The sequence below is a fragment of the Dendrobates tinctorius genome, unplaced genomic scaffold (assembly GCF_039654945.1).
Source record: "Dendrobates tinctorius isolate UK_male_01 unplaced genomic scaffold, ASM3965494v1 ptg000028l, whole genome shotgun sequence".
NCBI lineage: Eukaryota > Metazoa > Chordata > Amphibia > Anura > Dendrobatidae > Dendrobates > Dendrobates tinctorius.
The window spans coordinates 49,190,805-49,207,675 of NW_027361696.1; the positions used below are offsets into that span (position 1 = coordinate 49,190,805).

Here is a 16,871-nt window from a genome sequence, read left to right on the forward strand (position 1 = left end):
CTCTTATTTGTATGCTATATGGCACTGTTATTTTCACACTGTACTACACTACAATTTCTAGACTGTATGACACTATATTAACACAGTATTTCACTCTTCTTTGTGTGACACTATCGTTTGTCTAATAATGCCCAAACGACGGCACTTTTTCACCTGCTTTTTCCCAAGTGCTGTCCATTTCTAGTATTAGATTACCAGACACAGGATTCAAATTAACAATACAATTATTTTCTGCATAAAATGCAATGTAGTAATCCCCAGGAGTTTCCTATTCCCTTAGATCTATCCCATGTTGGATCTTTGGGGTCCTGATATTGGACATGCCTGAGACTTTTCTGCTGGGTCACCCCAACCCTGTATATTTTTTGGTGCCTGCTGAGAAGTTTTATGCCCAATGTTTGAGATCTGGAGGCTCTTCTTGGTGATTATATCGCACACACTAAAGATCTGGTGTCATGAATGATCATCTTCCCTGGAGATTTCACCAGCTGCTATCCATCTGTTTATCTGCAGCATTATGAAAAATGGGACATTGCTCATTGAAAACAACATCACAGGTGGTCATAGCCTGCCTTCTGCTGTCCACAATAGTCCACTGAAAAAGTCATTTAGTGCCCTACGCAAAGTAGTAGTCCAAACATTTCCTACTGCCTGCTACCAAGCACACACCAGGCCATTTTCCCCACTGTTTTTGTGGTCCCAGCCTGCCTTTTGATGTCCACATTAGTCCACTGAAAAAGGCGTTTAGTGCCTTATGCAAAGCAGTAGTCCAAACATCATCAGAGCTGTGGCAAGCTTTAAAACAATAGACCGATCAGTGGCTCTCCCTGCTGCACCTCCAACCCGATTTGGTCATCTGCGATAATGGGCGTAACCTGGTGATGTCTTTGAAGGTCAGCAAGCTGGTACACGTGCCATGCATGGCTCACGTGCTGAATCTAGTTGTTCAGAAATTTCTGAAAAGTTACCCTGCCTTGACGTACCTACTTGAGAAGGTGCGCCGTGTTAGTGCCCATTTCTGCCATTCCGCTACCGCTTTTACTGGTCTTACAGCTCTGCAAAAGCACTTGAATTTGCCAAGTCACCGACTCATTTGCGACTTGCCCACGTAGTGGAACTCAACCTATCATATGTTGGCGAGGATTAGTGAGCAGCAGAGGGCAGTAGCTGAATACCAGCTTCAACATGCAAGTCAGACAGAGAGTCATCCACCACACATAACTGTCGAGTAGGTATGGGTCGCTGGCATTTGTGAGGTTCTTGAGAACTTTAAGTACTGCACCAACCTCGTGAGCGGTGATCGGGCTATTATCAGCGTCACCATTCCGCTGCTGTGTCTCTTGAAACAATCTCTGCATAATCTCAAAGAGGAAGCTTTGAGTGTTCAGCATGTTGGTGTGGAACTAGATTTCACAATGGGTGATACTACCCAGCCCAACCAATATTCTGAGGCAACACTGGGTGATGAGGAGGGAGAGGACTTGTTTTTCTGTGCTACCGAACGGACTCCTAATGCTACAGAAAGGACACCTAACCCAAGTTTCATGTCTGTGCAGCCTGGATGGGCTGGACAGGAGGAGGTGGAGGAGGAGGAGGAAGTGAGCCAGCATGAGGAGAGGATGGGTACTGTTCCTACATTTGGGGACACAGAACATTTGCCTTTTGCAGCTTGGCTCACATGGCACAGGTCATGATACACATTTTATCCAACAACCAATGCTAGTTGGCCACCTTTCTCGTTCCATGGTACAAGGAGAAAATAGAATTAGTCTTACCGGTAATTCGGTTTCTAGGAACTTTCCACGATAGCATACAGAGGTTGCCTCTTAGCCTTGATGGGGGACAGGAAACACAGAGAGGTAAAAGGCCCTTCCACCTCCCACTTGCCAGTGACTTACAACTGAAACCATAGCACCGGTTACCTTCTGAATCTCAGATTTTTTTATCCAGGAACATAGGGAGGGGATTAGCGCTGTCGTGGTAGGTTCCTAGAAACCGAATTACCGCTAAGACTAATTCTATTTTCTCTAGTCACCTTCCACGACAGCATATGAAGGAATACCAAATAATTCTGCGCTAGGATAGGACAACGGCCTGGAGTACTTTGCAGTCAAAGACTAAATCCCTATTGGACGATATGTCAAATCTATAGTGTTTGGAGAAAGTATGTAGCGAAGACCATGTCGCAGCCCTGCAGATCTGCTCCGCAGATGCGCCTGCTCTTTCTGTACAGGAAACTGATGTAGACCTTGTTGAGTGGACTTTGACCCCTGTTGGGGAGGACTTATTTTGAGGGTGATATGGCTCTTTTGATCCAATTAGAGAGTGCTCTTTGTCACCTTTTTCCCTTTATTCTGACCGGACTGATGGATAAACAGGTTCTGATCAACTCTCCAAGAGCTGGATTGCTCCAAGTAATGTAAGACGATGCATCGGACGTCGAGAGTGTGGAATTTCTCCTCTTTCGGGTTTGCTGGATTTTGGCAAAAGGATGGTAGGACAATTTCTTAGGAACGGTGGAAATCAGAGACTACTGTCGGGAGAAAGGAAGGATCGAGACGAAGAATTATTGAGTCATCTCTAATTAATAAATAAGGCTCTCTTATTGATAGGGCTTGTAATTCTCCTACCCTTCTAGCCGTGGTTATAGCCACCAAGAAGGCCGTTTAACAGTATATGCAAGGAACTGAGGAGAACAGGAGGACAAGGGTTCGAACGGTGGTCCTGTGAGCCCTTGGAGCACTAGATTAAGATCCCATGAGGGAACTACTAATTGTTTCTTAGAGTTCATTCTGAGGGCCAAAGTCGTGAATCTTTTGATCCAGCGATGACCGACTAGATCCTGGTCGAAAACCGAGCTCAGTGCAGAGACTTGAACCTTTAGAGTGCTAGGTCTAAGACCAGTCTCTAGACCCTTCTGTAGAAAATCCAGGATTTGTGATATATTTGGATGAAGTGGATCCGGTAGGTTAGGAAGACAAAAGGATGAAAATTTCTTCCAAACCTTGTTGTAGATAGCGTTGGTTATTGGCTTTCTGGACCTCTGTAGACTGGTATTTACTGAGTCCGACAACCCTCTGGCACTCAGAACCTGGGCTTCAGTAACCAAGCAGCTAGTTTCCTCTTCTGAGGGTCCAAGTGATGAATGGGTCCTTACAAGAGGAGATCGGACTCCACCGGCAACTGAATTGGACCGTCTATCTGCAGCTCGATGACCAGATTGAACCAACTTCTTTTTGGCCATAATGAGGCTACCAGGATAGTGGGGGTCCGATTTTCTCAGATTTTTCACAGAACTTTCGCTAGTATGGGAACATGAATGAATCCAGAATAGAACCAGAAGGGAACAGAAGGTAACTGGAAAGAGTCACTGTAAACAATGTTTCTGTTTGTTTCCACTCTGACCCCTATAATCCTTCACTTTCTGATAACCCCACTAATCCCTACACCAAGCAAGGAACTGTTCGTGTCTTCTTCAATCCTTCCAATCCATCTCACCTCTTGCTCAGATCTGTTTCTCAACATACAATCCTCTGTCTCCAAACACAGACAGCCCCGTCATGCCCTCTCCTGCTCCCACCTGCTAACACTCTCTCTACTCCTCCTCACTGCTGGCGAGATCTCTCAAAATCCTGGTCCTCCTCACCACATTCCCACAGTCATTTCTACCTCCCATCCATGCCCAATCACAACTTTCCGTAACCACTCCAACCTTATACACATTTGCCCGGCCCCAGCTTCCCCTGTCCCACTAACAGGAGCTCTTTGGAACGCTTGCTCTGTCTGCAACAAACTTTCCTTCATCCATGATCTTTTTATTACTAACAAACTTTCCTTCCTCGCCATCACGGAAACCTGCTCACCCCCTGTGACACAGCCTCTCCTGCTGCACTCTCGTATGGTAGATTCCACCTTTCCCACACCCCCCGCCCCAGCAGCAAGCATGGTGGAGGAGTTGGTTTTCTCCTGTCAGATAACTGCTCCTTCACCCCAATCCCACTGCCACCCTCTGTTACCCTCCCTTCCTTTGAGGTGCACTCTGTGCGCATCTACTCCCCCTCTAACTTCCAACTAGCTGTCATATACCGCCCTTCAGGGCCAGCCACCACCTTCTTTGACCACTTCACCACCTGGCTACTTCATTTCCTTTCCACTGATATCCTCACTATCATCTTGGGCGACTTCAACTTCCCCATTGACACTTCCCTCTCAGCTGCCACTAAATTTCTATCTCTCACTTCCTCCTTCAGCCTCACTCAATGGTCTTCTGCAGTCACTCACAAAGATGGCCACAAACTAGACATCATCTTCACCTGCCTCTGCTCCCTATCTAGCTTCTCTAACTCACCTCTTCCACTCTCTGACCACAACCTACTTACATTCTCTTCCCTCTCCTCCTCAGGTCCACAATCCCCACCTCAAAAACTTGCACACCCTCGCAGAAATCTTCAACACCTCGATCTACACTCATTGTCTGAATCCCTCCTCCCTCTTACAGACATAAGTTCCCTACACAATGCAGATGCCGCTGCCGCTCTATATAACACCACAATAGCTGTGGCTTTGGAATCAGTTGCCCCTCTCAAACATACCAAAGCTCGCAAAATCAACAGACAGCACTGGCACACCAGTCTGACCAAAGAACTGAGGCGGGCTTCCAGGGCTGCTGAGCGGAGATGGAAAAGATCCCATTCCAATGAGGACTTTATCGCATTCAAACAGTCCCTCACTACTTTCAAGGACACACTCGCTGCAGCAAAACAAACCTACTTCTCATCTCTCATATCCTCCCTGTCTCACAACCCTAAACAGTTATTCAACACCTTCAATTCTCTCCTCCGCCCCCCAGCACCTCCTCCCTCCCCACTCATCTCAGCTGAAGACTTTGCCTCATTTTTCAAAGAGAAGATTGATAACATCAGAGACAGTCTTGGTCAACAACCCCCAGTGCCCTTCCTCCTAACTGCCCTGCCCTCCTCCTCCAAAACCAACTTCACCACTCCACCATTACAGAAGATCGACTCTCCACTCTACTCTCAAGATCACATCTCACTACCTGTGCACTTGACCCGATCCCATCCCACTTCATCCCAAACCTCACCACAGTCTTCATCCCAACCCTAACCCACCTCTTCAACCTGTCACTAACAACTGGTGTCTTCCCCTCAAGCTTTAAACAAGCCTCAAAAAGCCCTCTCTTGACCCATCCTCTGTATCTAGCTATCGCCCCATATCACGTCTCCCCTATGCCTCAAAACTACTGGAACAACATGTCCATCTTGAACTGTTCTCCCACCTCTCTTCTTGCTCCCTCCTTGACCGATTACAATCTGGTTTCTGGCCACACCACTCCACTGAAAATGACCTAAGTTTACCAACGACCTACTAGCCGCCAAGGCCAAGCGACACTACTCTGTCCTCCTCCTGGACCTGTCCTCTGCCTTTGACACAGTGGACCATTCCCTATTACTACAGACCCTCTCATCTCTTGGTATCACAGACTTGGCCCTATCTTGGATTACGTCATACCTAACAGACCGGACATTCAGTGTCTCCCACTCGCACACCACCTCCTCACCACGCCCCCTATCCATCGGAGTCCCACAAGGTTCAGTCCTAGGGCCCCTGCTCTTCTCCATTTACACCTTCGGCCTCAGACAGCTCATAGAATCTCATGGTTTTCAGTATCACCTCTATGCTGATGACACAAAGATCCACATCTCTGGAACAGATATCACCTCCCTACTAAACAGAATCCCTCAATGTCTGTCTGCTATTTCATCCATCTACTCCGCTAGATTTCTAAAACTTAATATGGACAAAACAGAATTAATCATCTTTCCCCATCTCATGTGACCCCTCAATGGACCTATCCATTAAAGTAAATGGTTGCCCACTCTTTCCAGACCCACAAGCTCACTGCCTCGGGGTTATCCTTGACACTGATCTCTCTTTCAAACCACATATCCAAGCCCTTTCCACTTCCTGCCGACTTCAACTCAAAAATATTTCACGGATCCATACATTCCTCAACCAAGAATCTGCAAAAACCCTAGTCCATGCCCTCATCATCTCCCACCTTGACTACTGCAACCTCCTGCTCTGTGGCCTCCCCTCTAACACTCTCGCACCCTTCCAATCTATTCTAAACTCTGCTGCCCAACTAATCCACCTGTCCCCCCGCTATTCCCCAGCCTCTCCCCTCTGTCAATCCCTGCACTGGCTCCGCATTACCCAAAGACTCCAGTTCAAAACTCTAACCATAACATACAAAGCCATCCACAACCTGAGTCCTCCATGCATCTGTGACCTCATCTCACGGTACTTAGGCCGGTTTCACATTCGCGCTTTTGAGCGCAGCGACGGCCTGCGCACGGCCGCCGCTAAGCCCCGCCCCCTGCCCCGCCTCCACCGGTATCTCCGCCTCCGGGCGCATGACGTTGCATGCGTCGTGCGTCCCCTATCTTCATCACAGAGGGCGCAGGCCGTGCGCAGTCTGCGCACAGTCTGCGTTTGGCGGCGCATGCGTCCTTTTGACGGTGCGCCGAGCACAACCAAAATGCAACAGGTTGCGTTTGGCGCTGCTCGGCGCACCGTCAAAAGGACGCATGCGCCGCCAAATGCAGACTGTGCGCAGACTGCGCACGGCCTGCGCCCTCTGTGATGAAGATAGGGGACGCACGACGCATGCAACGTCATGCGCCCGGAGGCGGAGATACCGGTGGAGGCGGGGCAGGGGACGGGGCTTAGCGGCGGCCGTGCGCAGGCCGTCGCTGCGCTCAAAAGCGCGAATGTGAAACCGGCCTTACCAGCATGAAACCTCCGATCCTCACAAGAACTCCTTGTGTATTCCCCTCTTATCTCCTCTTCCCACAATCGCATACAAGACTTCTCCCGCGCATCCCCCCTACTCTGGAACTCTCTACCACAATATATCAGACTCTTGCCTACCATGGAAACCTTCAAAAAGAACCTGAAGACCTACCTCTTCCGACAAGCCTACAACCTGCAGCAACCACCGATCCACCAAACCGCTACACAACCAGCTCTACCCTCACCTACTGTATCCTCACCCATTCCTTGTAGATTGTGAGCCCTCGCAGGCAGGGTCCTCGCTCATCCTGTACCAGTCTTGACTTGCATTGTTTAAGATTACTGTACTTTTATGTATTATGCATACCCCTCCTCACATGTAAAGGGCCATGGAATAAATGGCGCTATAATAATAAATAATAATTGGTGGGAATGCATAGGCCAGGCGAAAGTCCCATTTTTGGGCTAAGGCTGGAGTCACACTAAACTATTAAAAAATCGGTCTAATTTTGACGGACCAAAATCGCACGAAGGTTTCTTCACCAGGGATCCGTCTGTCAGCCGAATTTCGTGTGATGATGCGATTTTACTCGCATCTAAGCATCCGTTCGACATCCGTCTGGCGAGATTTTCTCGCAGGCTAGCAAAATGGACATATAATGGAGCCCAATGACAGGTTTTCCAACACAAACTAAAGAATAGATCTAGACACATAGAATACACATATATATATATATATATATATATATACACACATGTCATATAGACACATTTATATATATATTTCTAATTCATACAGTTCTTCATAGCAGTATAGCCGCTGAAACATTTGCCGGCTTTTGGAAAATCATTCTCCTAACCGACATGAAATGACACATGGTTTACATACAGTTAACCATTTCATTTCATGTTTTTTTTAGATGTCTATCACTAGTAATTAGATGAGGGTTTGTGGGTTAAATTTTGGAGTTGTAGGGGTTAATTTAAGGGGTTAATTCATTGTATAAAATTGCGGGGACTCCCGCTGACGTCACTGAGGCTGCAGGGAGTCCCCGTAATTTTATACAATGAATTAACCCCTTAAATTAACCCCTACAACTCCAAAATTTAACCCACAAACCCTCATCTAATTGCTAGTGATAGACATCTAAAAAAAAACATGAAATGAAATGGTTAACTGTATGTAAACCATGTGTCATTTCATGTCGGGTAGGAGAATGATTTTCCAAAAGCCGGCAAATGTTTCAGCGGCTATACAGCTATGAAGAACTGTATGAATTAGAAATATATATATAAATGTGTCTATATGACATGTGTATATATATGTGTATATATATATACACTCACTGGCCACTTTATTAGGTACACCATGCTAGTAAGGGGTTGGACCCCCTTTTGCCTTCAGAACTGCCTCAATTCTTCGTGGCAGAGATTCAACAAGGTGCTGGAAGCATTCCTCAGAGATTTTGGACCATATTGACATGATGGCATCACACAGTTGGCGCAGATTTGTCGGCTGCACATCCCTGATGCGAATCTCCCGTTCCACCACATCCCAAAGATGCTCTATTGGATTGAGATCTGGTGACTGAGGAGGCCATTTGAGTACAGTAAACTCATTGTCATGTTCAAGAAACCAATCTGAGATGATTCGAGCTTTATGACATGGCGCATTATCCTGCTGAAAGTAGCCATCAGATGTTGGGTACATTGTGGTCATAAAGGGATGGACATGGTCAGCAACAATACTCAGGTAGGCTGTGGCGTTGCAACGATGCTCAATTGGTACCAAGGGGCCCAAAGAGTGCCCAGAAAAAATTCCCCACGCCATGACACCACCACCACCAGCCTGAACCGTTGATACAAGGCAGGATGGATCCATGCTTTCATGTTGTTTACGCCAAATTCTGACCCTACCATCCGAATGTCGCAGCAGAAATCGAGACTCATCAGACCAGGCAACGTTTTTCCAATCTTCTACTGTCCAATTTCGATGAGCTTGTGCAAATTGTAGCCTCAGTTTCCTGTTCTTAGCTGAGAGGAGTGGTACCCAGTGTGGTCTTCTGCTGCTGTAGCCCATCTGCCTCAAAGTTCGACGCACTGTGCGTTCAGAGATGCTCTTCTGCCTACCTTGGTTGTAACGGGTGGCAATTTGAGTCACTGTTGCCTTTCTATCAGCTCGAACCAGTCTGCCCATTCTCCTCTGACCTCTGGCATCAACATGGCATTTCCGGCCACAGAACTGCCGCTCACTGGATTTTTTTTCTTTTTCGGACCATTCTCTGTAAACCCTAGAGATGGTTGTGCGTGAAAATCCCAGTAGATCAGCAGTTTCTGAAATTCTCAGACCAGCCCTTCTGGCACCAACAATCATGCCACGTTCAAAGGCACTCAAATCACCTTTCTTCCCCATACTGATGCTCGGTTTGAACTGCAGGAGATTGTCTTGACCATGTCTACATGCCTAAATGCACTGAGTTGCCGCCATGTGATTGGCTGATTAGAAATTAAGTCTTAACACACAGTTGGACAGGTGTACCTAATAAAGTGGCCAGTGAGTGTATATATATATATATATATATATATATATATATATATATATGTGTGTGAAGATCTATTCTTTAGTTTCTTTATTTAACCGGTCAGTGTGATTTTACTGTATTGTAAGAAGAATTGCGGCTTTTGGTAAAGGACACCGGGTGCGATTTTTTCGCAAGTCACACATCTGGTCCGTTTGTCATCCGATTTTTTCTCACCCCCATAGACTTGCATTGGCGAGTCCGATATGAAAATCGGTGACAATCGCAGCATGCTGCGATTGTCTCGGTCCGAGGAACGGATCCGACAAAAAAACGCATGATGGGAGCAGCACCATAGAATAACAATGGGACGAATGCAATGCGATTTTTTATCGCATTGCATTCGTCCGATTTAATCGCTAGTGTGACTCCGGCCTAAGGTATTTAATCCCCTGGAATTGTCCCTGCGTTTAGGAAAAAAAAGGCTTTGCTCTATCTCTGGTAGGCCCCACCAGTCTACCAGTATTTTGAAGATTCACCTGTTCAGGCTCCATTTCCCCGTCTGGATGTCCTGGCGACTTAGAAAGTCTGCCTGTATGTTGGAAGAGCCTTTCAAATGGACTGCTGTCAGGGAGAGTTGGTGCTTTTCAGCCCAACAAAATATTCGGTTGAAAACACTTCGGTTGTTGAACCTTTTGCTTCCCTGATTCTTGATATGAGCTATTGTAGTCATATTGTCCGATTATACTCGGATATGTTGTCCCATGATCTGGCGACCTGCTTCCAGGAGGGCCTCCTCTACAGCCTTCAATTCTCTTAAGTTGGATGATTTTTCACTCATTCTTTGATCCCAGAGTCTCTGGAAGGGGATATGATTTATCATGGCTCCCCGGCCCCTCTAGCTGGCATCTGACAAAATTGAAATCAGCGGGTCCTGAGTCCAGCTCACGCCTCTGTGATGGTTGTTGGAGTTTAACCACCATGCCAGGGAGGCTCTTACACGACCAAGAGTGTGTATTCTCCTGTTCAGGGTACTGGGAAGTCCGTTCCAGTTTCCAAAATATGAGCCTGAAGAACTCTGGAGTGGGCTTGTGCCCATGCTACCGATTGAATACAGGCTGTCATGGAGCCTAAGACCAACATGCCTTCCCGAAGTGTAGGGGATCTTTGCTATTAAGACCAGACGATGGTACTCTGGAAGAAAGGATGTTTGTTTTGCAGAATCCAGTAGTACTCCCAGGAATTTCCTGGTCTTGTAGGGCTGCAGCTGAGATTTTTTTCTGGTTCGGAATCCACCCCAGAGACTATAGGACGTGGAGAGTCTTCGATACATGAGATTCTAGGGTCGCCGTGGTGGAGTCTACTATCAGTAAGTCATCCATGCCATGTAAGACACTATACAGATGCCTTGACTCTGGATGAAGGGCACTGCCTCCGCCATTATCTTGGAGAAGACTCTTGGCGCTGAAGAGATGCCAAAGGGAAAGACATTGAATTGATAGTGCTCCACCTGCCGGTTCCCCTGCACCGCAAACCTGAGAGATTTTCTCTGTCTCGGGTGGATTGGGACATGGAAGTGAGCACCCTTCAAGTCGATAGTCGATATGACAAAGTGAGGTCCGATCAGAGGAATGGCTGACTTTACTGACTCCATTTTGAATTTGCTGTACTTTACATGCCGATTCAGCCCATTTAAATTTATAATGATACGTGCCTCCCCTGAAGGCTTGTTTATCAGAAACAACCGGGAGTAGTGGCCTAGACCCTACTCTGACTCTGGAACCGTAGCGATTGCATTTGATTTTACAAGATTTCTGAAGCCTACTAGCAGCATTGCTTGGTCTCTTGGAGCTGGAAGGGAGGTGACTTTTAGACCCTGTGGAGGGGAGGAGTTGAACTCTATCAGTAGACCCTCTTTGATGACATTGAGGATCCAGTGACAACAGGCGATGGCTTGCCACTGGTGAACATATTTTGAGTCTCTCCCCCACCGGGTCGGAGTTATTCTTTATCCTGTTGGGCTGTTGCTGGGGGATATTTTTCCGTCTACTTTTGGCGTAGCTCCACCTCCTGGTCTTACCCTTCCCCCTTGATTGGGAGGTTTGAGGCTGTGAGGTACGAAAAAAATGCTTTTTGGATGGTTTTTGTCTGGGAGGGCTTTTTTCTTGTCTGTGGCCTTTTCTAGAATTTCATCTAGAGCGGGCCCAAAAACATACTGTCCTTTAAAGAGTATGGCGCATAATTTGGCTTTGGAGGTGATATCACCACTCCACATTTTGAGCCAGAGAGCTCTTCTAGCGGAGTTGGATTGTACAAGCGATCTGGCGGCAACTCTGATGGACTCCATAGAGGCATCTACTATGAACCCAGTGGCTCTATGAAGTATAGGCAGGGAATCCAGCAATTCCCACCTAGAGGTGCCCTGGGATATATGAGTTTCCAATTCCTCTAACCAGCGGGAGAGAGCTCTGACCACGCAGGTGAAGGATATGTTAGCCTTTAAAGCAGAAGTGGATGTTTCCCATGACTTTTTTAGGAGGCTCTCTATTTTTCTGTCAATTGGATCTTTTCAATTGCGAGGAATCTTCTAAAGGGAGTGCGGTTCTTTTCGCAGCCCTTGCCACCTGTGCGTCAACTTTGGAAATGTCACATTTATTGGAATATCCTTGCAGGGGAAATCTATTTTTTTTAACTCTGAGGAAATGCTGAGGCACTTCTCTGGCAGTTCCCATTCCTGTGCAATCATGTCAAGGATCTCACCAACAAAGAGTTAATCCGCACAGCCGGGAAGCTTATTCACCGCACAAAGAGTTGTGTAAACGGATACTGCAAGTATGCGTATTGTAAGAAGTGCACCAGAAACCAGGGTGCCACTCAAAAGCAATTAGTCACAGCAGCTATACCAGAAAGGAAAACGGATGGCACTCACCGGTTAAAATCTTCTTTATTCAGATACTTTAAAACAACGGCATACGGAGGATGGGAGCAGGAGTGGAAATTACGACAGCCGTTTCGCTCTGCAGTAGCGCTTCTACTGGTGACTTTGGTGTGACCAGTAGAAGCGCTACTGCAGCGTGAAATGGCTGGTATAATCATGTCAAGGATGTTAGCATGTACTTGGAACCCTATACGTTTCCCCATTTTCAGCCTGCCAAACATTTGGCACTGAATGGACTGGGGTTCTGATTCCTCTTCCAACCTCATAGTGCTGCATACGGCAGACACCAGCTCCTCTATATGATCAGAGGAAAAAAGGTATTTTCTGTTTTCGACGGCTTTAGGTGATACCGGTTCCTCCCATCTCCCAGAAGATGATGTATAGGACAGGTCTGATTCAGACTCAGAGGCCTCAATTTGTATTTTCCTTTTCTTCTCTGGAGAAGGGGGATGTGGCGGTGGAGGAGTAAAAGCCGCCAAAGAGGACTGCACCTCCTGTTTGACCAGAGAGCGAATCTCTTCAAGAAGGGAGGGTTGCTCTGTTCTAACTACTTTGTCAATACATGTTTGGCAGAGCTTCTTATCCCATAGGGAGGCTTTATGCTACAGATGGCACATTTTTTCTGGTTAGTAGCTCTGAGGGTAGACTTGTCTCCCTAAAAAAGAGGGAGAGCGCTATCAGAAGAAACCCCCTAGGACTATCCTCCCAAGGACCCCTTCCCCGTGTACACTTAGGATCCCGTTTAACATAGCGATGCACCAGCGATCCCGACAACGATACTACCTCATAGGGATCGCTGGTGTGTCACTACATGGTCGCTAGTAAGCTGCCAAACAGGCAGATCTCTTCAACGATGCACCAGCGATCCCAACAACGATGCGACCTGGTAAGTATCGCTGGTGCGTTGTCACACAGCAGCTATTCTGAATGATTCCAGCCTGCGTCCCTGAGTTCCGCGTCGCCAACGAGGTCGCTCGTCGGTGTCAAACATAGCGATGCATGCTGGCCAGCGGGAGGCCAATGGTTAAAAAATGGCCCAGGACATTTGAGTACGATCAGCAATATCCAGCGGGGGGGCCGGTCGCCGCTATGTGTCACATGTAGCGAGATCGCTGACGAGATTGCTGTTGCGTCACAAAATCGTGACACATCAGCGATCTCGCTATGTGAGACGGGGCAGCGCTGGTGCAGGGCATGAAGTGCCTTCCATACTGGTAGGGTATTAGTCTTACTTCTGTGGCAACTTCGGGAAGGTTTATATGGCGGCCAGCCCCTGCCCCCAGCGTGGTTAATCTCCCCTCCCCCTTCCTGGGTCCATGTGCAGGTTGGCGCAGCATCCGCAAGCACCGTGCACTGCTCAGCCCCCAGCAGATAGCCGGAAGTACAGGTGCGTTCCAGTGTGGAACGCAAATCCCGGAAGTGACGTGCGCGCACCAATGACGTCACTTCCGGGACGCCGAGCAATGCGCAGTGGAGGGGGAGAAGACCAGGGGAGCTATGGGAGGCCCCCGGTTGGGATCCCTGACCTGCTTTGCCCTCGTGGGGGCGCGGGATGGCCAGGAGGGGTCCAGAGGCCACAACAAGCGGGCATGACGGGAGCAGCCTGGAGGAGGCACAGAGCGAACACCGCTGCCCGGCAATACAGGAGCTGCCTGTTTTTTTGGAGGAAATATTTGCATGCAGCAATCCCATCTCTGTGAGGAATGTTGGAGTATAGGGACTGTACATCCATGGTGGCCAATATTGTATCCTCTGGAAGTGGGCCCAGTGCTGACAAGCTCTAAGGTACATTCGGATCTGTTCAGACAACGAGGATAGAAAACTACACCTACTATCACTTAGGAAAACATTCCTACACCAAGGATATCATCCACTTGTAACTGATGAACAGATCCACAGAACTACAAGGATCCCAAGAAGAAGACTCCTGGATTACAAACAGAAGGACGATAACAACAGGGTGCCGCTTGTGGTCACGTACAACCCTCATATGAACATTTTAAGGAAAATTGGTGCTGACCTCCAACCCATATTCCACAGAGACCACAGACTGAAAGCAATATTCCCAGAACTGCAACTGCGCTCCTACAAACAGCCTCCCAACCTAAGGAATATCCTTGTCAGAAGTGCCCTCGCATCACCATCAGAGACAGGCTGTAACAGTAAGAAATGCAAGACCTGTACCCACATATCACCAACAGATAAAGTCCACATACCCAACACAAATCAGGACTATAAGATCATGGACTATTTTTCATGTACATCCTCCAATGTCGTGTACATGATACAATGTACAAGGTGCAATGCAGGGACATACATAGGACAAACTAAACAAAAACTTCAAACAAGGATGAATCTGCATAGACATACGATAAAAAATGAGCTGGACACCCCTGTAGGAATACACTTCTCTAGACCTGGACACAGTATGGCAGATCTAAAAGTCCTAATTTGGAACGGTCATTTCAATAGTGACAGAGAAGGAAAAATATGGGAGTTCAAATTTATACATATGTTTCAATCTCTAACAATAGGACTCAATTTGACACCTGGATTAATGACTCATTATATGGACACAGTTCACATCTCCACAAGAAGGTCTTCTGATGTCTGACAGAACACTTCCAGTTCACACCTCTACAAGAGGATCTTCAGATGTCTAATAGAACACTTCCACCTCATTTGCATGTATACGAAAACCTTAATTTGATTTCCTTGGCCTATATTGCGAGCATCGCTCATGTCTTTGTATAATTCCTATATAAATGTTGCCATCTCTTCTCAGTATATGCCTGATGAAGGGGCCTTCTGAGCCTTGAAAGCTTGCACGTATAATTTCTCTGGTTAGCAAATAAAGCTAGCATTCCTTGAATACTTTTCTCAATTTTTTGGGGGGGGACATAAGTGTGGCGCCCCCAGGAGTATGGTCGCCACAATGGCATTACCTTCCTCCTAGGAAGTGTGATGTCATGCCTGGAAGCAATGAAGGGTCTCTCTGACAGATAATCTCTACATACAACACAGTTCCCACTCCAGGCCAGCAGAGGGAGCTCTGAACCCATACTAAGGGGAAGAGTTTCTCTCTGGGGGCCAGGAGGGGAAATTGGTCAGTTCTGTGAGGAGGGCGAAGTGTGTGGACGTGAGGAGAAGAGCGGGGAGATTGAGCAGAGAGTTGATGCTCATTCCCAGCTAGAGCACATGATCTGGAGCCTGGTCTCCAAGGTTGTATGGATACTGACGGTCCTGCAACAGAAACCAGAGGAATAGGAAGCTGTAAATGCTCTATTCCCATCTAAGACTCGGAGGCACTACAGTGACGTGTGAGACAAAGGAGATAGAAGGCTACAGCTGTCTGCCATATGAGGTAGATACAAAAGGAAAGAAGAAGGAGGAACATCAGTGTAACACAGTACTGCATGTACCTCAAGTAAGCGCTAGAGAGGAGACTACACAACCCATCTGATAGAGAGATTCCTAAGTTGCTTCCAGGCTAATCATCTCCTGTACCATCTGTATTCTGGACCCTGGACTGCACTTACAAAGTAAAGGTAAAGAAACTACACTTTGCTGTGTCCTTGCCTTCTTCCTGCAACTTCTTCAGCACTGCTACATCTCTGTGCCAGACACTGCACCCTCTTCCTCAACACCTATTCTCTTCATCTAATCTGCCCTGGGACTACAGCCCTGCCTGTGGAGGGCTATACCATCACTGCTGCACCCCACCATCTGTCCCAGAGGATCTGTCTGCAGCGTTGGCTTAACACCTCCCTTTCCGAACACCACAGGTGGCATCACAAATCACTCATAAACTTTATTCCATCACTCAATCCTCTTTTAGATGCGTACCCAGGGCCACGGACCGGGTCACCACTGCTGTGACATTCCCCTTTGAAGGACCGGCCCGGTACCAAGTACCCCACAGCCCTGGGAGGGCGACCCATTTGTATTTACATCTATTTTTCTGGCTAACACAGTACCACAATATTATTTTGTATTATACATCATAGGAATTCAGAATGAAAGTCGTAAAACACTGAAGAAATCACACAGACAGTGTGTCTATAGGTGCTCAGAAAAAAAAAATCAGTATTAAATCTGCTTTTCAAGATACTTTACAATTATGATCATAGGAAACTGTATTTGGTCCTGTACATTTTTTAACTGCTAATGTAGAGATAAAAAAGCATATTGATGTAAAAATCTGACATACGGATAAAAAATTGGATTTTTTTTTATACGCTGGCCTGAAATTATGTCTAAATGGCCATATTGAAAAGTGGACAGACGACCGGTGAGTACACCAAGCAAAATTGATAATAAAAGCTGCGTTGGCATTAAAGAGCTTGAAGAAGGGTAGGATACAGTTCTTTGAGACCTCTGAGCGTTACATGTGTTTTTTCAGGGCAATTGGAAGGTTTTCAATACTTTACACTTTTGATGGACTGAAATTTTGGTAAAAAATTTGTCGATTTCAAATTTTTTAACAAATGTATTCCTCTCTACAAAATACAGTTTAGTGGGTGAGTTATTTTTGTGAAATGGGTGGATGAAGACTCCTAAAATACAAAATACTCAAAAGTGAAATGACTGGATTTACTTAA

At 46.8% G+C, this 16,871-nt stretch overlaps 1 protein-coding gene across 1 annotated transcript in view; it reads right to left on the reverse strand.

Moving 5' to 3' along the window:
- The window catches only part of LOC141084921 (uncharacterized), a 76,639-nt gene that overhangs the window by 53,471 nt on the left and 6,297 nt on the right, over nt 1-16,871 (reverse strand). The window lies entirely within an intron of this gene.